General features: G+C 46.3%; 1 long non-coding RNA gene across 7 annotated transcripts in view; it reads left to right on the plus strand.

The window, feature by feature from the left end:
* LOC147355696 (uncharacterized) overlaps window positions 1–23,730 on the plus strand; it is a 161,549-nt gene extending 137,819 nt beyond the window's left edge. For 4 of the 7 annotated variants that reach the window (XR_015144044.1, XR_015144050.1, XR_015144049.1 and 1 more), the window contains one exon: window positions 23,397–23,730. This is a non-coding gene — a long non-coding RNA (uncharacterized LOC147355696). Of the gene's footprint in view, window positions 1–18,816; window positions 18,987–23,396 lie in introns of those variants that run through there. The other 3 variants (XR_015144045.1, XR_015144047.1, XR_015144048.1) reach the window with 3 other exon arrangements.
* The last annotated feature ends 612 nt before the right edge of the window (window positions 23,731–24,342 follow it).

The raw sequence follows: 24,342 nt of genomic DNA on the forward strand, positions 1-24,342 counted from the left end.
TTCCCTCCCCCTCCCTCGCACCGGCCTGTCGCATGCGGGGCGGAAAAGATTGTATTTATCACCTGTCAGGATCTGCCAGAACTGAGTTACGTGAGGCAGGACAGCATAAAATTATCATACACAAGCATGAAATTACAAAATCGCTCGGAACTGAACAACAAAATTATTTCATTTCGGAGGGAGGCCATTCCATTTTTTAGCTCTGACACCTTGACTGCCAAACTTTGAATTGAAATTGAGTGTGAGGGCCATGGAATAGAGACAGCAATAACAAGAAGTAGCATGTCAACTAGCCATGCAGACACACTGCATTAATGGCCCCCGAAACCTCCCACCGGAGATACGTAACTAAATAAATGTCACATGTCCCTGTTACTCAACTTGCCTTCCAGCAGCTAGAAATGACTCAAGCCAACGTTAGAACCCAGGGCCAGTAGCTGAGGGTTCCTGGGAGGGCTTCAAACCCATAGAGTGATGCCCTGATGAAATAGAAAGCACGCAGGCTTTGGAGTCAGATGCATGTAAGTCTGAAGGTGGCCTCCAGCACTAGTGAGCTGTGTGACATCAAGTGAGTCTCTTAACCTCTCTGAACTTCCATTTTACCATCCATCAATTAAAGACAATCCTAGGTTACTGTGAGGATAAAAATATCTCATGTAGTGTCTGGCACATAGTAGGTTTTCAATACAGGAATCATGAGTGTTGGGACAAGTGAGTTTACCCACCCTTTTCTTTCTTCTTTCAAAGTTTTTGTGCCATTTTTACATTCTGTAATGAAAGCATTTATCCAACGAGCTTTTTATTGAGCATGGAAAAGAAAACTGTGACAGTAACTTGTGTTTAGACACAAAACACAGCTGGGTTAAACGTTACTTCCGGTTTTTCCAACGTTCATGTACCCATACTCTGTCACGTGACTTTGCAGTCCCTCCCTCTGGAGGTGGGGCTTATTTCATCATCCAATTGTTAGTGGACCTGGCCATGTGACTTATTTCGACCAATGGTCTGTGAGCAGGTGATACAGGAGCGGCTTGGCCCCTTGCGTTCCTGCTGTTTGCTGAAGAATGGCCTGGTCTTGGTAGATGCTGGCCTGTGGAGGAAGAGAGACAGATAGAGCAGCCAACAGTCAAGTTGAGCTAATCCATAGATCTGTGAGTAAGGAAAGTAAATGCTTGTGGTTGGTCAATGAGATTTTGGGGATTGTTTGTTACACAGCAAAAACTGACTCATTAAGTAGCTGAACTCAGATTATTATAAACAGAGGTTTGACTTCATGAATACTCTGCAGAACATGTAAAATTCTTGTGAGACTCAAGGTAGTTCTTTACCGAGTGGGATTGTTTCGTTAATTGTAGTATATCTAGAGTCTCTGTCTTCTGTCCCTTAATGTTTCCCCCTCAACATGGGAACTAGTTTAGGACTGTGGATCTCTACTCCAACAGACCCAACACTCTCTTTCCATTATGTCTATTTTATAACACCCATTTTACCATCCTGAAATGAAATTCATGCCTTTCATCTTCATACACACGTAATTTCAAAAAAAAAAATCAATATAATGCCCTAACTGTAATATAAAGGAAGAATAAAATGAAAGCAATTTATAATAAAATAATATCTATTTCAATATGTAAATTATCAGGAAACCATTCTCTGCCAGGAGACATAATGAGGCAGCCTGATGCTTGTACCTGCTTACAATGAGTAAGTTGAAATTTCAGACAAATATTCAGTTGAATATCGTCGACATTCTTTCTCTGTATTTGACATCTTGAAATAAGGGCTAAATTAGTACATTCATATGTATGGGTGGCATCACTGTGGTCTGCTGCAAATGTCGATGGATGCAGGCATGTAGCAACTCACATTCCAGGAGCAGCTTTGAGGTCAATGCCTGAATTATCCAAAATGGAAAACAAATTGATAGAGTTTTGGATAAAGCCAAGCGCCGCCCTCCCCCAATTTATACTTCAGCTTCATTCCAGTGATAACCCCATGCAAAGTGAAGCTGTTCGAAAGAAGATTTTGCTGTATTTAAAATGGATTTAAATTCCAGACTCAGATCATTACTAAGTAAAAGATTTACCAGCATGATTGCCCAAAAGGGCATTTGCAATCCCAGAATCAAAGACTTGGGATTATTCTTCTTGACATGGGACTGTCCTGGGCATTGCAGATCCAGCATGGATGATTTAAGTCCTTCCAATCTCTAGGCTGGGTTTCTCAGCCTTGAAACAATTGATGTCTTGGGTTGGTTAGTTATTTGTGGTGGGGAGGCTGATCTGTGTATTGTAGGCTAATTAGCAGCATCTCTGGCCTTGACCCATTGGATGCCAGTAGTACCCTCTTTCCCTCCAAGTTGTGACAACCAAAAATATCTACAGATACTTCCTAGTGTCCCCTGGGGGTGCAAAATAACCCTCTGTTGAGAAACAGTGGGCCAGAATAATACTCCATTGCCCTATGTTCCTCAAATTCCCCTTGGAGATGGCACTACCTCCCTTAAGAAACACTTGTCCATATATGATATTATGCATGTTTCAATGCCATTCTCCCAAATCATCCCACCCTCGCCCTCTCCCACAGAGTCCAAAAGACTGTTCTATACATTTGTGTCTCTTTTGCTGTCTCACATACAGGGTTATCAAAAAAAAAAAAGAAAAGAAAGAAACACTTGTCCATTTTAGTTTCTTAAAGCACCTCCATACTGTTCTCCCTAGACACTGTGTCAATTTATATTCCCACCAACAGTGCAAGAGGGTCCCTTGTTCTCCACACCCTCTCCAGAATGTATTGCTTGTAGATTTTTAAAGGATCAACATATATACACCATTGATACTATGTATAAAATAGATAACCAGTGAGAACCAATGTATAGCTGAGGGGATTCTACTCAGTGCTCTATGGTGACCAAAATGGGAAGGAAATTAAAAAAGAGGGGATATACATACACACACACACACACACACACATACATATAGATATATATGGAGAAGGCAATGGCACCCCACTCCAGTACTCTTGCCTGGAAAATCCCACGGACGGAGGAGCCTGGTAGGCTGCAGTCCATGGGGTCGCTAAGAGTCAGACACGACTGAGCAACTTCACTTTCACTTTCATGCATTGGAGAAGGAAATGGCAACCCACTCCAGTGTTCTTGCCTGGAGAATACTAGGGACGGGGGAGCCTGGTGGGCTGCCGTCTATGGGTCGCACAGAGTCGGACACGACTGAAGTGACTTAGCAGCAGCAGCAGCAGAGATATATATATATAGCTAAATCATATATGTATATGAAGCTAAGTCGCTTTAGTTGTGTCGAACTCTTTGGGACCCTATGGACTTTAGTCTGCCAGGCTCCTCTGTCCATGGGATTCTCTAGGCAAGAACACTAGAGTGGGTTGCCATGCCCTCCTTCAGGGATCTTCCTGACCCAGGGATTGAACCTATGTCTCTTACATCTCCTGGATTGGCAGGCAGGTTCTTTACCACTAGCGCCACCTGGGAAGCCTATATATATACATATATAATTTAATAATTATATATATAAATATATATAATAATTATATATTATATAAATTATATATAATTTATATAAAATATATAATTCACTTTGCTGTACAGCGGAAACTAACACAACATTGTAAAACAAATACACACCAATAAAAATTAGTTTCAAAAAAGAAACAATTGTCCGGGAAGCCCTGGGTTTCACTCTAATTTTATTCCAAGAACAGACATTGAGCACCTCCCACATCCCAGGTGTCAGGGATACAATGATGAATTTGACAGTCCTCTAGTTTGAGTCCAAGTTGCTCAGGCTCCATCCTGGAAAGCTCCCCTGTATGTCTCTGTCCATAATGTCCTCACTCTATACTCCCCGCCCATTTCCCACACCATTCATTCTAACCACAGATTTAGTTTTGAATCTGTCCACTTCTCTCCATCCCCATTCCTTCTTTCCAGCCCTGCTTCCCTTCAATCTGTTATCTGCTCTGTGGATAGAGTAGTCACAAGTTCAGAAATTTGGGTCTGGCACTCTCCTACTTAGAACTCTTCACTGGATTTTCATTGCTCTTAGGACAAAGTGAAAGCCAAAACAAGGTTCCCACCTGCTGGTCCTGTCTTGCTGCTTCATTATTTTTGCCCATGGGGTTGCAAGCCAGGGCTGGATTTCAGAAAGTCTTGAATGTCGAGCTGAGTGGTCAGACCTCAACCATTGACCATTACAGAGCATTTTGTCTGCCAATGGCTGTGTCCACCAAGGCCAGATCATCTTCTGAGGAGATGTTGTGTCTGGCAGCTCCCTTAAGAAGGAAAAAAATAAAGTTGGAATTTAGATTTTTTCAAGAGGAAATCAGAGAGTAGAGGGGCAGAGCTGAACTGAGATTCTGGGAACTTCTGATTTCCTCTCCTCTGCTGGGAGCTGAGCTTTAGCATCCTATAACATCTTCTTAGTAGCCTTGCATGGTGACTAGTACTATTCCCATTTTGCAGATGATGACACTGAGCCTCAGGGAGAGAAAGTTGGTTGCTCAACACCATTAAGCTGGTGTCAAAGCTGAAATTTGAACCAAACTCTCCAAGGATGTCCAAAGCACCGCTGATAACCACAGGGCTCCCCTTATTGGTTTCCTTGAGTCCATGCTGGTCACCCTATAGGACCTATAGGTCCTCCACTCCATGGTAGAGGGGTTTTTAAAAGTGCAGAACTGATGAAGATAACACATATCTGCCCTTTACACTGCTTTAGGGCTAAAGGACCTGAAAGATATTCGCCTTCCCCACCTCTCTACCCTTTCCTCCCTCCGTCTCTGAGCTTCAGGTTGACGATCCATCCCTTGGCAACTTCATCCTGCCACAGGACCTTTGCATATGCTGTTCACATTGCCTACTTCAGGTGCTTTTTTGCCTTCTGCTCTCTCACACCTCAGATCAACCATCTCTTCTTCCTGCAAGTCTCTCCCAAGCCCCCTCCATGCCTCCCCTTGTCTGGGTCAGGTCTGTTCCTTATATACACATGCAACAATGTTCTCTTACCTCCATGGTTAGATATCAAGCTGGTTTTCTCCACTAGAGTGTAAGTTTCCTGATGACAACAACTCAGCATGCTTTGCTCATATTAGATCCCATCCCTTAGCTTAATGTATAGCACATAGTAGGTACTCAGTAAATGTTTGATCAGGAAGGAAGGAAGAAGGAAGGAGGGAAGGAAGGAAGGTATATGTTTTTTCCTCTGTACCCACCACCTCTGCGTTTGGTTGCATTGCCGTGAGGGGACTTACCGCCTCCTCCTCCCCCTTGGATGGGTGCATGAGCGTCCTTCCGGGGACCATGGTGTCCACAGCCCCAGAGTGAGCTGGCCTCCAGCTGCCAGTGCCCATGGCAAAGAACTGCTGGCTGCAGTGGGCAGCGGTGCTGTCATTTTGTGGATTGCTAACAGCTACAGGTACTGGTCACAGGCCATTGCCTCCAACCTTCGCCACGTAAATCCTCCACTAACGATTTGTATAAACTTCTGTTACACGTGTTATTTATCACTGCAAATAACTTTGCAGTGGGTTGGGCCATGTGCTTTGTTGCCGCACACACACGCCTCGGGGAAAGCCATGGGCCGAGTGAGTGCAGTCAGATAGCCTGGGTAGGATTCTTGGCTCCCCTCCCACTTACCAGCTGTGTAGCCTTGGGCAAGCTCCTATCCCTCTCTGTGCCTCCATTTCCTCGTCTGCTCATTAGGGATCATAATAGTGCCCACCTCAGGGTGGGGAGGGGGCCTGGAAGGATTAAGTGGTACAAGGACTGGGAGCTGAAGACACACTGGTGACCACAACCCTGACTGCAGGGGCTCTCATTCCAGGGAAGAGCAAGAAACACCAAATGTTGTTCTTATTGTTCAGTTGCTCAGTCGTGTCTGACTCTGCGACCCCATGAACTGCAGCACACCAGGCTTTCCTGTCCTTCACTGTCTCCTGGAGTTTGTTCAAACTCATGTCCATTGAGTCAGTGGTGCCATCTGTCTCATCCTCTGTCACCCCCTTCTCCTCCTGCCCTCAGTCTTTCCCAGTATCAGGGTCTTCTCCAGTGAGTTGGTTCTTGCATTAGGTGGCCAAAGTATTGAAGCTTCAGCATCAGTCCTTCCAATGAATAGTCATGATTGATTTCCTTTAGGATTGCCTCATTTGATCTCCTTGCTCTCCAAGGGACTCTCAAGAGTCTTCTCCAGCACCACAGTTGGAAAGTATCAATTCTTCAGTGCTCAGCTTTCTTTATGGTCCAGCTCTCACATCTGTACATGACTACTGGAAAAACCATACCTTGGACTATATGGACCTTTTTTAAAAAGAACAAGGTTGAGGGGACTGGAAACGATGGAGCAGAGGGTTACATGTGGCCAGGTGAGCACTCTGGGAGGAAGATGCCATTTGAACAAAGACCTGAAGAAGGCAAGGGTGCAGTATTTCCCAGTCTCAGTGGGAAGGGCATTTCAGGAAGAGGCAACAGCATGTGCAAAGGCTCTGAGGTTGGTCTGTGCTTGTTTAAATAACGGCAGGAAAGTCAGTGTTTCTGGGGCAGAGTGAACTGGAGAGGCAGATGAGGTCAGCGGGTTAACATGGGTCCAGATCCTACAGAACCTCTGAGACGTTATGTGGACGATGGCTTTTACTCTAAATCTGATGGGAGCCATGGTGGGCTCTCGAGCAGAGGAGTGAAAAGACTGGACTTACATTTAAAAATATCTTTCTGGCTGCTACCTGGAGGATGCATCAGAGGGGATTGAGGGCAGAAGCAGGGAGATTCATTAGGAGGTCACTGGTGTGACCCTGGTGAGGGGCCACGGAGGCTGGGTGACCATCAGCACATCTGCCCCAAGTTCCTTCTCTTGGGGATAAAGAATGAGAAGCCTTTATTTTTGGCCAAGGCACTCAGCAGGCAGCCCTCAGAGTGGCTGTGGGGCCATGCCCAGTTTAAGGGTGGGTCACGCGGCTTCCTGAAGCTCCTTAGCCCTGTGGGACACTGACAGTTTCTCCCACCAGGCTCCAGTTCTGTCCATCCCACCCTGACCATCCCCTCTGCCCTCTCTGCGCCCTGCCAGTCCCAGCCAGGCTCAGCAGTCTGTGGGCACCTGGGCTTCCCTCCACCAGCACCTGGCCCACAGCTGCCCTCAGGGACCAGCAGCTGGCCTGGAGGAGAGTGTGGCTGAGGCCTGACACCCCTGTCTCATCGGTCTGGGCTTTGGACTGCTTCTATTGTCAGGGTGATGGTCCCACCAATTTGCTCCAAGGGAGATCCTTTCTTGCCTCTTCCCAGCTTCTGGTGGTCTCCAGCAGTGCTTGGTGTTCCTCAGCTTGTAGCTGCATCCCTCAGCTTTGCCTTCACGTGGCTGTCTTCCCTCAGTGTGTGTGTGTGTGTGTGTCCAGATCTCCCTGTGAAGAGCTCCTGGGTGATTGCATTACAAAGTCAGGGCTGAGAACCAATGCTGTGCAAGTGGTTCTCACACTGGGAGACTTAGAACCCTGGGGGGGGGGCTTTCTAATAGTCCACCTCCCAATTTCTGATTCAGCAGGGCTGGGCAGGGTTGGGCAGGGCCAGAGAACCTACGTTTCTAATAAGCTCCCAGGTGATGCTCCTGCTGCTGGTGTTGCCCCAGCTTCTCAGCCTCAGTACTGGTGATACTGGGCTCAGCACTCTTTCATGGTGGGGCCTGTCTTGTGCACAGTAGGAGGTTTGGTGGCATCCTTGGCTTCTATCATTAGATGCCAGCAGCATCTCCCCCGATACTTGTGATAAGCAGAAATATCCCCAAACATTACTAAATGTCTCGTAGGGGCAAGACTGACCCCTTTGAAAATTGGTGGACTCTCCTGGAAATTCTCATCAGTGCCTCAGGACCTTTGTGTGTGCCACTTTCTTCCTGAGTCCCTCTCTGATTCACTCTTGCTGGCTCCTCAGAGCTCTCCCAGCTTGGCCACCATCTGCCCCCAGAAGCCTCTTCTGACCATCACATCCCTGCCCACCCCATAGCATCATTCTTCTCTCCCCGGTCTCCATCCTGTTGCTCCGAGCAACCCTCCTCCTCCTTCTCTCCAGACCCTCGTAATAGCACTCCATTTAGGCCAGTCGTGCTTCCCAGCTGGCGCTAGTGGTAAAGAACCTGCCTGCCAGTGCAGGAGATGTAAGAGACACAGGTTCATCCCTGGGTCGGGGAAATCCCCTGGAGGGGGACACAGCAGTCCTCTCCAGTATTCTGGCCTGGAGAATCCCATGGACAGAGGAGCCTGGCGGGCTACAGCCCATGGGGTTGCAAAGAGTCGGAGACCACACCAAAGGCAGCACGTTAGACCAGTCATCTGCTCGTTTGAAAAAGTATTGTGTTGGCCAGCAAGTTTGTTTGGATTTTTGCATAACACCCCGAATGAACTTTTTGGCCCAATACTTAACAACGAAGCAGTTAACATTTGCTCTCTATAAGAATAAGGTCGTTGTACATTATAGAAAATGTGTAGCAAAATTCCTCTCCATCCAGTCAATGAGTTTTCACTGTGCACCTACTCTGTGTTGGAGTTATGCTGGATGCTGAATACACAGAGGCAAGTAAACCATCATGCCATTCTTGCTACAGTGACTGAAGGTCACAGAATTGGGGGAAGAAAATTTAGAAATATTATTTTTTTCCTATTTCCCAGAGAAATCGACCATTAGCATTTTGCTGTATGTACCTCCAGGATCGTTTCCCCATAAAGTGTATACTTATACATATAAATATATGTTTAAATGGTATATATATCTTTAAAATATAGCACCATACCATACATATTGCCCCGTAACTTTCTTTCTTCACTTAATAATTTTTCCACTTAAGAATTGATTGTGAATGTCATGTCACATCCATATATCTTCTATAAAATCCCTCACAAAATACCAAGAAGAGGTGGGAGACATTTTTCCAAGCCTCAGCAGTTCCAGGACCAGTTATTTCTGTTCTTGAAAAAAAAAAATGAGGACAAGTGTGATTGTGGGTGGGAATAGAGGGGACAACCCCCCCCCCCTTTAGTATAGGCAGCCCCCTGACATTAGGACCCCCTCCTGTTCAAGATCTGGTCCCTTCCACACACACCCAAGGGCTCCGGCCACACCTTCAAGGTGGGTACTGTTATCCTCTGATGGGGGCATTGCTGCTTTTCTTTTCATTAAAAAAAAAATTAAATATATATATATTTGGCCACACCAGACAGCATGTAGGATCTTAGTTTCCCGACCAGGGATCGAACCTGCAGCTCTTGCACTGGAAGCTTGGAGTCGTACCCACTGGACCACCAGGGAAGTTCCAGGGACACCGCTGTTTTCATGGGGGAACTGCTCCCGGGATGATAACACACCCTAAGTAGGCAGCTGCCTTGGTTACCAAGTGCATTCTCGAAAATCTGGCCCGTGAGAATCTGAGGAGCAGAAGCCAACAAACGCCCAAACTGCGCTTACAGAGCTCCTGAGCCCAGCCTCACCTGCTGCCGACCCTCCCACCTCCAGCCTCAGACCACGGCTTCAGTACCGATGCTCCCCACATCCTTTTATACCCCTGGGGCTCAGCACGCATCTTCCCCTCTGCCCTGACACCTCTGTGGGCCAAAAGTGGCTGGTGGACTTCTGAGCCTTTTCCCACCAGTGCTCTCAGATGTGGAGGTCTGTGTCTAGTTATAAATCGTATTGTGGAGGGAGAGAGGGAGACGGGGAGAGGTGGAGTGAGCGAGAGAAGGAAGCTGGGAGGGAGGGAGAGAGAGAAAGGCAGAGACAAAAATTGATATCTAAAAGAATTGTTTGCTACCCCCCCATCAAATTTTTTATTAAGTGATTACCCTTGGGGAGAGAGACTTTCAGGTTTTAATCTCAATTTTGAATTTTACAATTATTACTGTTTTAGTCCATTAATAAATATAATTTTTCCAGACTGCCTATGACCATAAGAAATCAGCATTCAGCAGTGACTCCCTTTCAAGACCCGCCCCCTCCCCACTTCCTTAAAATGTGTGCACCTTCCCCTGGGATGGAGGGGTGAGCCCAGCCACGGGGAGTTGTCAGAGGACAGGGCCCGTGTCCCATCTGTCTCGGTCTCCAGTGACCTGCACAGAGCCCGCCAGGACAGAATGAGCCTTGTAAATGTCTGTTTAATGAACAGAGGAAGGAAACTCATTATAACACCATGTATCGTCCAGGTTAAATAAGGGAAAGGATTATCACAGCAATGATGCTGCAATGTACCCGCAATTAGCCACGACCATGAGGAGCGTCTGCTACCAAATAAGGGATCATTGGGAGGCAACTGGACTTTCTCTGGGGTGCCATGCACTTTGTTTGTCTGTATTTTACTTGTTTGAGATTTCCTGTTCACCACCGCCCTTTAAAAAAAAAAGTCTTTTTAGGGAAGGGGCACTGATTCACCTCCTGGTCGTATTTGGTTGAAGCTCATAATTAAACCAGTTAGCTTCTCAACAGAAGTGATGACCCTGCTGTGAGCAGCGGTTCTCAAGGCATGGTCCCCTGATTTGCAACACCAGCATCGCTATCTGGGAACTTGTTAGAAATGCAGATTCTTGGGCTGACTCTCAGAAACTTTGGGGGTGGGACCCAGAAATCTATGTTTCAACAGGTTGGCTGGGTGATTGTGTTGTGTGCTCCAGTGTGAGAAGCACTGCCTCAGAGGCTGACCCTGTGGATTCTGGTGCTTTGCCTCGAATTCTGGGGATGCCACATATGGCAGTGTGTCCTCAGGCAAGCCTCTCACCTCCTCTGCACCTCCATGACCCCACCTGTAATGTGAGCTGTCAACAGTACCCCCTCACAGGTGCTGAGGATGCTGAAATAATGCATATGGAGCACCAGCATAGCGCCCATCCAAGCCAGTGCCACCTGTTAGCATATTTCACGGAGTAGACGTGGCCTTTGATTGTCAGACTCATCCCAATTTAAGATTGCAAATGTGGGGAGAAAGTTTGTTTGTGGAACAGTGTATTTCAAACTTCAGTGTGCTCACATATCACCTAAGATGTTGGGATGCAAGTTGCAACTAGGTAGGGCTGGGGCCAGAGATTCTGCTTTCCAAGCAAGCCCACAGGTAGGATGCGGCTGGTCCACGGACCGCGCTTTGAGTAGGGATTGCCTCCCGTATCTGAGGCTCATACCAGGCTCGCATGATGAGCTGGCAGTGGTCATGGGCTGGTCCTGATGAGGCTGGTGGGGCAGGGTGTGGGGCATTTTGACTATTTATCTCTGGCCAGAATTACGGCAGTCTTTGGAGTGAGAATCAGAGATGTGGGCATGAACCCCTTCTGTGGCCACATAGCAGTCTAGACCAAGTGCCTCCCATCTCCTCTCTCAGCATCTCATCTGCCATGTAGGCCACTCAACGCCCTTTCCCAGGGCAGGTGAGGAGAATCAAGCAGTCATTTTCTCAATGAGTGATTTGATGACACGCCTTTCCTTGGAATCGTGGATTTGCCAGATTTTAAGAATAGTGTAATGACTTGGGAAGAATTTAAAGGAGTCAGGGCAAGAAGATGCTGATGGAAGTTGACGGGTTATTACTATTATTGTTAGCATCCTCTGTGTTATTGGCGCAGGTGATAAGCCCTGGACTGGGGCTCTCCCAGAGCTGGTGCACTCTTCAGAGTCGCACTGGAATTCTGACGGCTCCAGGGAACCCCATCGGCCAGCCTCCTGGGTGGGCTCATTCCATTGAGGGCCATAGAGAGGGAGCCTCGAAGCCTCAGATCCTTCTTCCTCCCATTATCCTTTTACAGTCACTCTCGGATTTGGAGACAATGCTCACTTCCAAGGGGACGGGGCAGGGCTAGAGAACGAAGGGGTCATGCATGCTCATTTCCAGGGTAAACAAAGAACACTATGGGGGAGAGGAAAACTGCCTCTTGCTCCCCTTCTCCTGACACATGTGCACAGAATACACACACACACACACACACACACACACACACACACACACACACTGCCCCAGCCTGCATGTCACCATCAATCAGCTCGCTCCCACTTGCTGTTTGCAGACAGAGTTCCCTACAGATGTGCTGAGGCGGGTGGGCTGGGAGAAGGAGAGGAAGGTGGAGCTGGAGGCTGGGGAGGGAGAGGGGGGCAGAGGTAACCTCAAAGAGTTAAAAACCTTGCCTTGCCAGACTGCGAATTCGCCTCGACTCCCCCCCACCCGCCTCAATCCAGCCAAACAACAGCTTGACATTTTCCATCCTTCACAAGAAAGACAAAGACAGGAAGATATTCCCATGATCCCTTTCTGCATGCCTAACCGTGAGCTCAGGTGCCATGGTGTTGCCCTGCGCCGGCCCCATCAACGTGAAGGGCGAACTCATCCTTTCTGCATCTTTTTCTCGCCACTGCTTGATTAATTGGCTGACTACTACGCCGGCGGAATACCTAATGCCTCTCCTTCCCCTATTCTTCCTTCACAGGTTTTTTTCCCCTCCTTTGCTCCATTTACATATACTTTATATTCCATAATTTTCACCCAAAAAGAAAAAAAAAAGGGGAGCGGGCCCATCTCAGTATAATTTGATGTAATGACGGCATGTCACCAAAAAGAGGAATTAGAAAAATCTGTAGGTATTTAATTTATTCTTGTTTTTTTTTTTTTTTCAAGTAGATCTCTCTGAGAGAAGCATTAATATTCATGGACCAGAAGAAAAAAGTATCCTCAATAGGAAAATTCCAGATTTTTTTTAGGGGGGAGGGAGGCAGCTAAATTCAATGCATTTTTAAGCACCATTATTTAACTAATAGTGCTCGAGTCCCTCTGGTCCCGTTCCTCCCCTTCAATGAAAATAAGCGGGTTTCAGTTTGCCTCCAAGGGTTGTGTGTGTTGGGCTGACACCCACGCAGCTGAAACAGAAGAACTGGGTTCTGTGTTTTCCTCCCCTCCTGGGAAGATGCGAATAAAGAAGAAAAACATAAATAAAGGCCTTTTCGGAGTCCCCAAGCTGGAGTTTGGATCTCTCCCAGTTTCCCCCATTGGCTGTAATACCGTTCTGATGGCTCCATGGTCAGAAAGATTTCCCCAAGGTTTCCAGCAAGGCACCCTCTGCTTATTAGCTTGGATTCAGGTTTGGGGCTGTTAATTAACTAGTTGTTTATCAGAGTAAGTGCTGAGTTAAACCACAGTCATACTGGTTTAAGATGAAGTAGGGGGATTAAAAAAACCCCAAAGCATCAGAAAGACGCCTGGTGTAAGAACTGAGTGGAAATAGGTTTTCTCTCTGGGGCAGGTCTTTGTAAAGGTTCTCGGGGGTGGTTGGCCCTCCAAGGGTTGGTGATGTTTGGTGGTGGGGGTCCAGGATCTGAGTCTGGCTGGTAGGAAGGTGGATTTCCAGCCATCAGGACTCCGGCTGGGACACAGATGCCTGTTCCCATTTTAATCAACGAGCTTCCCACGTGGCTTAGCAGTAAAAAATCCACCTGTCAGTGCAGGAGACATGGGTTCAATTCCTGGGTCCGGAAGATCCCCTGGATGAGGAAATGGCAACCCACTCCAGTATTCTTGCTTGGAGAATCCCCGTGGACAGAGGAGCGTGGCGGGCTGCAGTCCATAGGGTCACAAAGAGTTGGACACGACTGAGGGACTCAACAACAATGACAGCAATTGTAATCAATGGAATTGGAAACATGTCTGAGTTTCTGGGCCTGGGTACAAGCCATTTGCCTATTGTGGCAATAATAATAATAATTACCATTACCATTATTTTGTCTCTATGTATATTAAAATTTTTAAATACAATTTAAAAGGTTACTTTCCATTTACCATTATTGCAAAATAGTGGCTGTATTTCCCTGTGTTGTACAAGACATCCTTGAGCCTAAAGTGAAAAAGTCGAAGGGTTAGTTGCTCAGTTGTGTCCAACTCTTTGCGACCCTGTGGATTATAGCCCGCCAGGCTCCTATGTCCATGGAATTCTCCAGGCAAGAATACTGGGGTGGGTGGCCATTCCTTTCTCCAGGGGATCTTCCAAACCCAGGGATTGAACCTAGGTCTCCTGTGTTGCAGACAGATTCTTTACCATCTGAGCCAGGGAAGCCCATCTCCTTGAACCTCACTTACACCCACAAGTTCCTCCCACTTCCCTTCCCCTATGTTGCCCCTCCCCCTACATGGCCCCTCCCCATTCCACTGGTAGTTTTATTCTCTGTATCTATGAGTCTGCATCTTTTTTGGTTATATTCACTAGTTCGTTGTGTTTTCAAAGAATCCCACGTATCAGGGAGATTATGTAGTATCTGTCTTTCTCTCTCTGACTTACTTCACTCAGCGTAACGCCCTCCAAAGTCCATCCCTGATGCTGCACATGGCGTTATTTTATCCCTTTTTTATGGCTGAGTAGTATTCCATTGCTGCACGTGGCGTTATTTCATTCCTTTTTTATGGCTGAGTAGTATTCCATTTGCTGCACGTGGCGTTATTTCATTCCTTTTTTATGGCTGAGTAGTATTCCATTGCTGCACGTGGCGTTATTTCATCCCCTTTTTATGGCTGAGTAGTATTCCATTGCTGCACGTGGCGTTATTTCATTCCTTTTTTATGGCTGAGTAGTATTCCATTGCTGCACGTGGCGTTATTTCATTCCTTTTTATGGCTGAGTAGTATTCCATTGCTGCACGTGGCGTTATTTCATCCCCTTTTTATGGCTGAGTAGTATTCCATTGCTGCACGTGGCGTTATTTCATCCCTTTTTTATGGCTGAGTAGTATTCCATTGCTGCACATGGCGTTATTTCATCCCATTTTTATGGCTGAGTAGTATTCCATTGCTGCACATGGCGTTATTTCATCCCTTTTTTATGGCTGAGTAGTATTCCATTGCTGCACGTGGCGTTATTTCATCCCCTTTTTATGGCTGAGTAGTATTCCATTGCTGCACATGGCGTTATTTCATCCCTTTTTTATGGCTGAGTAGTATTCCATTGCTGCACATGGCGTTATTTCATCCCCTTTTTATGGCTGAGTAGTATTCCATTGCTGCACATGGCGTTATTTCATCCCTTTTTTATGGCTGAGTAGTATTCCATTGCTGCACGTGGCGTTATTTCATCCCCTTTTTATGGCTGAGTAGTATTCCATTGCTGCACATGGCGTTATTTCATCCCCTTTTTATGGCTGAGTAGTATTCCATTGCTGCACGTGGCGTTATTTCATCCCCTTTTTATGGCTGAGTAGTATTCCATTGCTGCACATGGCGTTATTTCATTCCTTTTTTATGGCTGAGTAGTATTCCATTGCTGCACGTGGCGTTATTTCATTCCTTTTTTATGGCTGAGTAGTATTCCATTGCTGCACATGGCGTTATTTCATTCCTTTTTTATGGCTGAGTAGTATTCCATTTGCTGCACATGGCGTTATTTCATCCCTTTTTTATGGCTGAGTAGTATTCCATTGCTGCACGTGGCGTTATTTCATCCCCTTTTTATGGCTGAGTAGTATTCCATTGCTGCACATGGCGTTATTTCATCCCTTTTTTATGGCTGAGTAGTATTCCATTGTGTGGGTAGCATTTTCTTTATGTTTTCACGTCAAGGTCAAGTTCACATACAACAAGCCACATGAACACTAAGTATAGGGTGTAATATTGATGAATGCTTTACCCAGCTTCATACTCCACCCTGATCAAGACACAGAGCATTCCCAGCACCCCCGGGAACTCCTCCAGTCCCACAGCCCTCCTCAAGGACAGCCACTCTTCTGAATTCCTGGACTACCAATGAGTTTTGCTTGTTCTTGAACTTCCTTTAAGAAAAATGATACATGATGCACTCTTTTGTGTTCAGACTTCTCAAAATCCAAAATTTTGAAGATTGGTCCATATTGCGATGTGTAATGGTAGTTCATTCTTTCTTTCTTTTTTTAAATTGCTGTGCCATGCTCCAGTATATAAATAAACCAGAATCCAGTCATCCACTCTCCTGTCCATGGCCATATGGGTTGTTTCTGGTTTGGGCTGTTCTGAATAATGCTGGCACGCACATTTGTCTACGTGCCTTGTGGTGGGGAGGGGGCGGGCATAAGCCCTCCTTTCTCCTTAGAATGCCCGGGCGTGAAATATCTGGTCATAGGGTGAATGTCCTTTTAGCCTTACTAGAAACTGCCAAAGCATTTTCAAAGTGGCTGCATCCATTTTTACACGCCCACCAGCAGTGCCTGAGACTCTGATGACTCCATGTTTTCACCAACTGCTGGTAGGGTTGTTATTCCTTTTAATTTTTAGCCATTTTCATGAGTGTGGGACAAGAGGAGACTCTGGCAGACACTTAGCAGGGAGAAAGGAGGAAGTGCTAACTTGGAGCAATGCTGAGAAGGAGACCCAGGAAGGCAGTGAGAGAGAGAAAGAGGGATAGAGGCAGGAAGAAGCAGAGACTCGCAGGCGGAAACCCAGACAGAGAGACAGGGATGGAAGGAGGGACAATGGCCCAGGCAGAGAGGGAAGAGACAGAAAGAGAGAAAGAGGCAAGAAGAGAGGAAGGAAAGGAAGACAGATGGAATGTGCAGAAGCTGGGAAGGAAAGGGACTGTGTGAAGGGAGGAGGAAAAAGCAGGGGAGTGGAGCGGGGAGGTGATTGGCAACCCTGGGCAGTAGCCCTGGGGAGAGGGTGAGCCCTGAGATGGGTCTCCTGGTGTTTTATGAAACATGTCCTTTTTTTTTTTTTTTTTTTAAGTGCTCCTTGATATTTTTATGTTTATAAGTTTTAACTTGGGCCCGGCTTCATGGAAAATGCATGAGGAGTAAGCGGTTTCTGGGAATGTTTTATACATGACCGGGGAGTTGGGAGGATTTGGGGGGTGGGCAGGAAGGATGGAGGGCGTGGACCACTCCATCCTTGGGTCTCCCGGGCAGGGCTTCCATGATGAGGGCCACGGGCAAGCGGTCAGAGCTGATGGCTCTTCTCTTGAGGTTATAGGGCGGTGGACAAGTTGGTGTGGCCAGGATTCACCAGCTCCGTGATGGGGCAGAACACCTGGAGTCCCCTCTCTCCAAGCCTCAGTATTTTCCTCTGCAAAGTGGCATGCTCCTTGTATGTACATGCTCAGTTATGTCCTGCTCTTTGCGACTCAAAGGACTGCAGCCTGCCAGGCTCCTCTGTCCGTGGGATTTTCCAGACAAGAGTGCTGGAGTGGGTTACCATTTTCTCATCCAGGGGATCTTCCTGACTGAGTGATAGAACCTGCATCTCCTTCATCTCTTGTGGGAAGCCCAACGTAGCATGCTAGCCATGCCCATTTGGAGGTGAGGTGGGCTAATCTGACCTGGGCCAGAGGAAGCCATCAAGGTGAACTTTCTGATAGGGGGTCTCCATGGTTGGGGCTTATCAGACTCAGCGTGTCCCTGGGGATCTTGGCAACAGGCAGGTTCAGGCAGCAAGTCTGGGGTGGGGCCTGAGATGCTGCATTTCCAATCTCATGTCCAGAGAAAGCAGCCGTTCTCTGGACACAGGGCTCTAAGGATGCTTGGATCATCAGTGGCTTCAAGGAGACCATGAAAAACAAAAGGGCATCTCTGGACTTAACAGGACCCAAGAGAAGGACAACCCTGAGCTTCAGTAACCCTTCCTGATACATCTACAAGATCAATCCCTTACCCAGACTGAAGAGGGCTGGGGGTGAGTGTTGTGGGCTCCATCTGTTCTCTTACTTTGCCCCCACCTTTCTCACTCCACTGTTAAGGACTCGACCTTCTGCAACTAGAAATGGCTTCTCCTCCAATGAGACACCGATTCTTCAGTTCTTAGAAGGTGAGAGAGACTTAAAATGCCTTTGGACAGTCATGAAAAATTGCACAGTCTCCCAAGAACAAAGCACATTCCTACCATTCTGCATAGAATCTCACTGGCATCCAGCCCTCAGTGAATCCCATCCTGGACTCTGGTTCAGGGATCTGTAGTTCAAGAACATGGGCCCACAGTCCCTGCCTTTATGGAAGCTACTCCCCAGCTTCACCCTAACTAACACCTGCTTCCCCCCTAATTCCGCCCCCACCAAGACGAGCCTCCCCAAGACTCAGGGCTTTGTTCCATCAAGTTGATGAGTCATCTGTTTGAGTCTTTCTCCTCCACAGTGTCTGGATCCAGGAAGGAGAACTGGGGCTTCTTTCTGTCCCCTGGAGCTCCATGCGGGAGCTGGCCAAGAGGGCCCTCAGGAAATGTTAAATGTACTAGTAGGCACGTCTCCTCCTGTCAAGTCCACTGTCGGAGTGTCATGGTGGAGTGGGACCCTTCTAGAGCTTTTCTCCTACAAGCTGGTCCTTGTCTCTGTGCAAGGATGAAGGCAGCCTCGAGCAGAAGTGTGGACTTGGGGTAGGGAAGGTGAAGACTTGGGACAGACATCCCGCTCTTCCCTAATGGGTGTAAAGGTTTATGATAACCCTGAGCATCATGCATTCTCTAGTCGGCGGGGGCAGCCAGACTTGGTAGAGAGAACTGAACTGGGAGGAGTGGGGAGTGGGTTCCAGTTATGGGCTGAGTTATGCGCCCTCCAAGTTCCTATGTTGAACCTGCAACCCCTAATATTAGTGCCTGTATTTGGAGATGGGGCCTCTGGGGAGGTCATTATGATTAAATGCTTAATGCGGTCATAAGGGTGGGGCCCTGATCCAATATGCCTGGTGCCTTATAAGAAGAGGAGGAGTCACCAGGGAGCTGACTCTCCGCACGTGCACACAGGAGAAAGGCCATGTGAGGACTCAGTGAGGAGGTGGCTGTCTGCAAGCCAGGAAGAGAGCCCTCATCAGAAATCAGCTCTGCTGATACCTTGATCTTGGACTTTCAGCCTCCAGAGCAATGGGAAGATAAACTTCTGTTGCTGAAGCTGCCTCGTCTGTAGTCTTTCATTACGGAAGCCTGGTTGGACTACGACAGGTCCCATCGCTGCTCTGTCACCAGCCACCAGTGTGACCTTGGACAGTTTGTGTCCCTCTCTGGGCCTCAGTTTCCTCATCTGTAAGTTGGGATCGGGAGGATCAGGGTTAAGATGGGGAAATGATCCAGGTTTCTTCTGATTCTGAGAGTTTGAGAACTCTAAAGATGTTCTTCAGGAAGCCTGTGATTTATGTCACAGATGTGCAGGAGAAAAACAGTTGTGTGGGAATCAATTTTCTCTTGTAAATAGGATCTTTTCTAAAGCAATCCAGGGAGAAGAGTAGGAACAAACATTTCTAGAAGGCCTACTATGAGGCAGAAGTCACTCTGTACAAACCTGGTTTCATTTATCTCCTTTACTAAACTTTATTTACCTTGTAAATGTATTATATGCCTAAATTTTTTTTAAAACCTGTGATATTTTGTTTCACAAAGAAAGGAACCGCATACTCCAGAGGAATATGTGCAAAAAAAAAAAAAGATGTAAAAGGGAAAATAAATCACTCTTCCCATAGGTATTTATTGAACACCCACTATGTGCCAATCACTATACAAATAAAACTGGGTTTCCAAGGAGTTTTTAAATATATATAGATATATATTTGTAAGCATAGATTCTGTAACATTTAAATTGTACAATTTTATTTCTATTTCTATTCTATTCATTTTGATGTTGTGATGCAGCTAGTTTTCAATCCGCCTACCACTTCAAGTCAGCTTTCTTTTCCTTGAGTTTAAAGGTAGCACACATGTTTATGGAAGAAGATGCGGACATTACGGGCACATAAAAAGAAAGAAAGACTGCTTGTAATCCGCCACCCAGGCTATTTTCTATTTATGTGTCCAGATTCCCAACACATATGAGGATAACCTGCTTCTAACCTTACTTCCTAAGGCCCCTGACTTCCTATTCATCCTCCCTCCTCCCTGCCACATCCACCAGACTTACTCATACTAGGACACAGAAAGCTACCTGAGGTCAGTGCTTTCTATCACTGCTTTGTATTTACCACCCAGAACAGTGCCTGACACACAGCGGATGCTCCAGAAGCAGCAGCTATTGTATGTGATGTAAAGAAAGGATGAGAATGGGGTCACCTAGGATGTGCAATTGTGTAATCTGTGTTTCCAAAAAGTATCAGTGTGTCACAAGTGTTTTTTTTTTTTAATTTTATTTTTAAACTTTACAACATTGTATTAGTTTTGCCAAATATCGTAATGAATCCGCCACAGGTATACCCGCGTTCCCCATCCTAAACCCTCCTCCCTCCTCCCTCCCCTACCCTCCCTCTGGGTCGTCCCAGTGCACCAGCCCCAAGCATCCAGTACCGTGCATCGAACCCGGACTAGCAACTCGTTTCATACATGATATTATACATGTTTCAATGCTATTCTCCCAAATCTCCCCACCCTCTCCCCTCTCCCACAGAGTCCATAAGACTGATCTATACTTCGGTGTCTCTTTTGCAGTCTCGTACACAGGGTTATTGTTACCATCTTTCTAAATTCCATATATATGCATTAGTATACTGTATTGGTGTTTTTCTTTCTGGCTTACTTCACTCTGTATAATAGGTTCCAGTTTCATCCATCTCATTAGAACTGATTCAAATGTATTCTTTTTAATGGCTGAGTAATACTCCATTGTGTATATGTACCACAGCTTTCTTATCCATTAATCTGCTGATGGGCATCTAGGTTGCTTCCATGTCCTGGCTATTATAAACAGTGCCGCGATGAACATTGGGGTACACGTGTCTCTTTCCCTTCTGGTTTCCTCAGTGTGTATGCCCAGCAGTGGGATTGCTGGGTCATAAGGCAGTTCTATTTCCAGTTTTTTAAGGAATCTCCACACTGTTCTCCATAGTGGCTGTACTAGTTTGCATTCCCACCAACAGTGTAAGAGGGTTCCCTTTTCTCCACACCCTCTCCAGCATTTATTGCTTGTAGACTTTTGGATCACAGCCATTCTGACCGGCGTGAAATGGTACCTCATAGTGGTTTTTATTTACATTTCTCTGATAATGAGTGATGTTGAGCATCTTTTCATGTGTTTGTTAGCCATCTGTATGTAACAAGTGTTTACTAGTATTACGAAAACATTCCTCTGTGCTACAACTGATGTGGCCTGCATACTATCCCGTCACATGGATGGGTCATAAATAACTTCTCTAGTCTCATCTTGCAGCCATCCAAATAACATCTCCAGGAAGATCATGGTGGTTATTCTTTGCACACCTTGTGATAATTTTCTGGGCATAGGTTTCCAGAGGTGAAATTGATGAGTCAAAACCCAGCATATATAATGGAATATTATTCGGCCATAAAAAGGAATGAAGTACTGATATGTACTATAGCATGGATGGCAGTGACTGCAGCCATGAAATTAAAGGACGCTTGCTCCTTGGAAGAAGGGCTATGATGAGCCTAGATAATGTATTAAAATGCAGAGATATCACTTTGCCGATAAAACTCCATATAGTGAAAGCCATGGTTTTCCCAGTAGTCATGTACAGATGTGAGACTTGGACAATAAAGAAGGCTGAATGCCAAAGAATTGATGCTTTTGAATTAGGGTACTGGAGAAGACCCTTGAGAGTCCCTTGGACAGCAAGGAGATCAAACCAGTTAATCCTAAAGGAAATCAACTCTGAATATTCATTGGAAGGACTGATGCTGAAGCTGAAACTCCAATATTTGGCCACTTGATGCAAAGAGCCAACTTACTGGAAAAGACCCTGATGCTGGGCCAGATTGAGGGCAGGAGGACAAGGGAGTGGCAGAAGATAGCATCAGTGACTGAGTGGACATTAATTTGAGCAAACTCCAGGAGATAGTCGGAGAAGGCAATGGCACCCCACTCCAGCACTCTTGCCTGGAAAATCCCATGGACGGAGGCGCCTGGTGGGCTGCAGTCCATGGGGTCGCTAAGAGTCAGACACGACTGAGTGACTTCACTTTCACTTTTCACTTTCATGCATTGGAGAAGGAAACAGCAATCCACTCCAGCATTCTTGCCTGGAGAATCCTAGGGACGGCGGAACCTGGTAGGCTGCCGTCTATGGGATCGCACAGAGTCGGACACGACTGAAGCGACTTAGCGGTGGCGGCGGCGGCCAGGAGATAGTAGAGGACAGAGGAGCCTGGCATGCTGCAGTCTATGGAGTCGCAAAGAGCTGGACAGAACTTAGCAGCTGAACAGTGATGCAACAACAATACTAGCGTGGATGAATCTGGGAAACACGATGCTACTGAAAGAAGCCAGACACGAGAGATCTCATGTTGCATAGATCCATTTGTATTAAAAATCCAGGATAGGTAAATCCACAAAAATAAGAAAGCACGTTAGTGGTTTCTAGGGGCTGTAGTCTAGGGCTTAGGGGAGCGATTGATTGATGAGTGTGGGGTTTTCTTTGGGGGCTGTTGAAAATGCTTTGGAACGAGAAAAAGGCAATGGTCACACCGCATTGTGAATGTACCAAGTGCCTCTAAACTGTTCACTCCAAAAGCTTCATTTTATGTTATACGAATTTTGCCTCAATTGAAAAACTAAAGCAGACACAAATCTCAAGGCCAACTTGCTTTTCTGATTCATGCATCCACCAACAATGCATCCACCAACAGTTCCTCAAAAATTCAGTAGCACTGGTAAGTTTCTATCTACCTGGACAGGTTAACAGACGAAGTGTGTTGATTATCAGTGATACCAGTTTTACTTTTTTCCCTGGACTAGTGAGTATTTGTATCATACTTACATACTTACATATTTGCCCATCATCTTGGAGTGTTGGTCTTGCTGATTTGCTAGAATCCATTCTCCACTGATATTCACCTTTGTCATGTACGTCTCAGACTTTACACCTTTTTATTATTTTGCCCTTTAATTTTAACATAATTCTAATTTTTTAATTGCTGCTAATCTACCAACCCGTGACTACCACGCTGTCCCACGACTGATCATCTCCCTGTTGATTGCCTACCAGATAGTCAGTCCTTTCTTGGGTTAGTCGCTTGGTCGTGTACAACTCTTTGTGACCCCATTGACTGTAGCCTGAGGCTCCTCTGTCCATGGAATTCTCCAGGCAAGAATACTGGAGTGGGTTGCCATTCCCTCCTCCAGGGGATCTTGCTGACCCAGGGATTGAACCCATGTCTCCTGCATTGCAGGCAGATTTTTTTTTTTTTTTTTTACCATCTGAGCCACCAGAGAAGCCCTATTCCATTCTACTCCCACCTTTTTCTTCCTAGTAGGGTCCAAGTTCACCTTCATGTCCTGCAGGGAAACTGCCTCCAACTTCACAGGTGGGCCCTAACTGACCATGCCAAGCACAGTCATGCTGTTTGTCTTTTCAGGGTTGCTTAGGACCTGGTACACAACACAGTCACAGGTGATGAGATATGAAGGAAAGTTTGCTAGGAGCCTCTGGGAAGGGTTGCTTGACTTTCACAAAGAGACATTCATGAGACATTGACCCCGTTCTTTCTCTTCAGGTGGCTGGATCAATGTCAGGACTCCTGCAGCCATCTTGTGTCCATCAGGAGAGCCAGAACAGGGACAGAGTGGACATGCAGGAAAGGATGCAGAGGCTGGAGGCATCCCATCAGTGCACCCTTCCCCTGGGTTTCCCACGAGGCGAGATAACAGATGTCCTGAGCTTTACAGGCATCTAGCTTGGTTGCCTATTACCTACAGCTGTGAGTATTCTAAACCAGACTCCATTCAGAGGCAGCTATTTCCTTGTTTGTTTGTTTTTAAAAAATGTATAAGCCAGCCACTTCCATAAATATTGATACCTTTTTAAATAAAACTTTTTCTATAATTTGACACATATCCTCAGATAAATTCCCAGAAGTGGAATTATAGGATGAGAGAGTATTAATTTTTAAAGTCGCTTCATTTTCATATTTTCATCTGCCTTCCAGTTGGCGGCTCTACAGGCTTAGTCAGTCTCCCAGCCAGAATTTAGGGAATGGGTTTGAACCAAGGCAAAGTTTACATGCAAAGCTAGATATTAAAGGGGAGCTTTATCCCCTTTAATATCTGATCCTACATGCAAAGCTAGATATTAAGGGGGAGCTGGCCTTTAGTCCTGCTGAAGTTCCTTCAAATCTGAAATCACAGGTAATGGCATTCAGTTTGCCTGAATAAAGCTTCCCCTGGGGAGCCAAGCCTGGCTCCTCTCATGCTTTTCTGGGCCTCCCACTTTATTGTGGAGGATTCTAGAATGCCAGGATTGGGGAGGACTTTAACTATCCGAGTTGGGGTGGGGTGGGTCAAGAACCCCATCAAGCACCTCATGCAATGTAAGGACCAGAGTCTCTTAGACAAGTTTGCGCCTGTCCGTATTAGCACCTGGGGGCTGCTGTAACAAAGTACCCCACACAGGAGGGATTAGAACAGAAAGGTATCATCTCACGGTCCTGGTGGCTGGAATTT

The sequence above is a fragment of the Bos grunniens genome, chromosome 17, assembly GCF_055505025.1.
Source record: "Bos grunniens cultivar Pamir isolate PY7600 chromosome 17, Bosgru_T2T1.0, whole genome shotgun sequence".
Taxonomy (NCBI): Eukaryota; Metazoa; Chordata; class Mammalia; order Artiodactyla; family Bovidae; genus Bos; species Bos grunniens.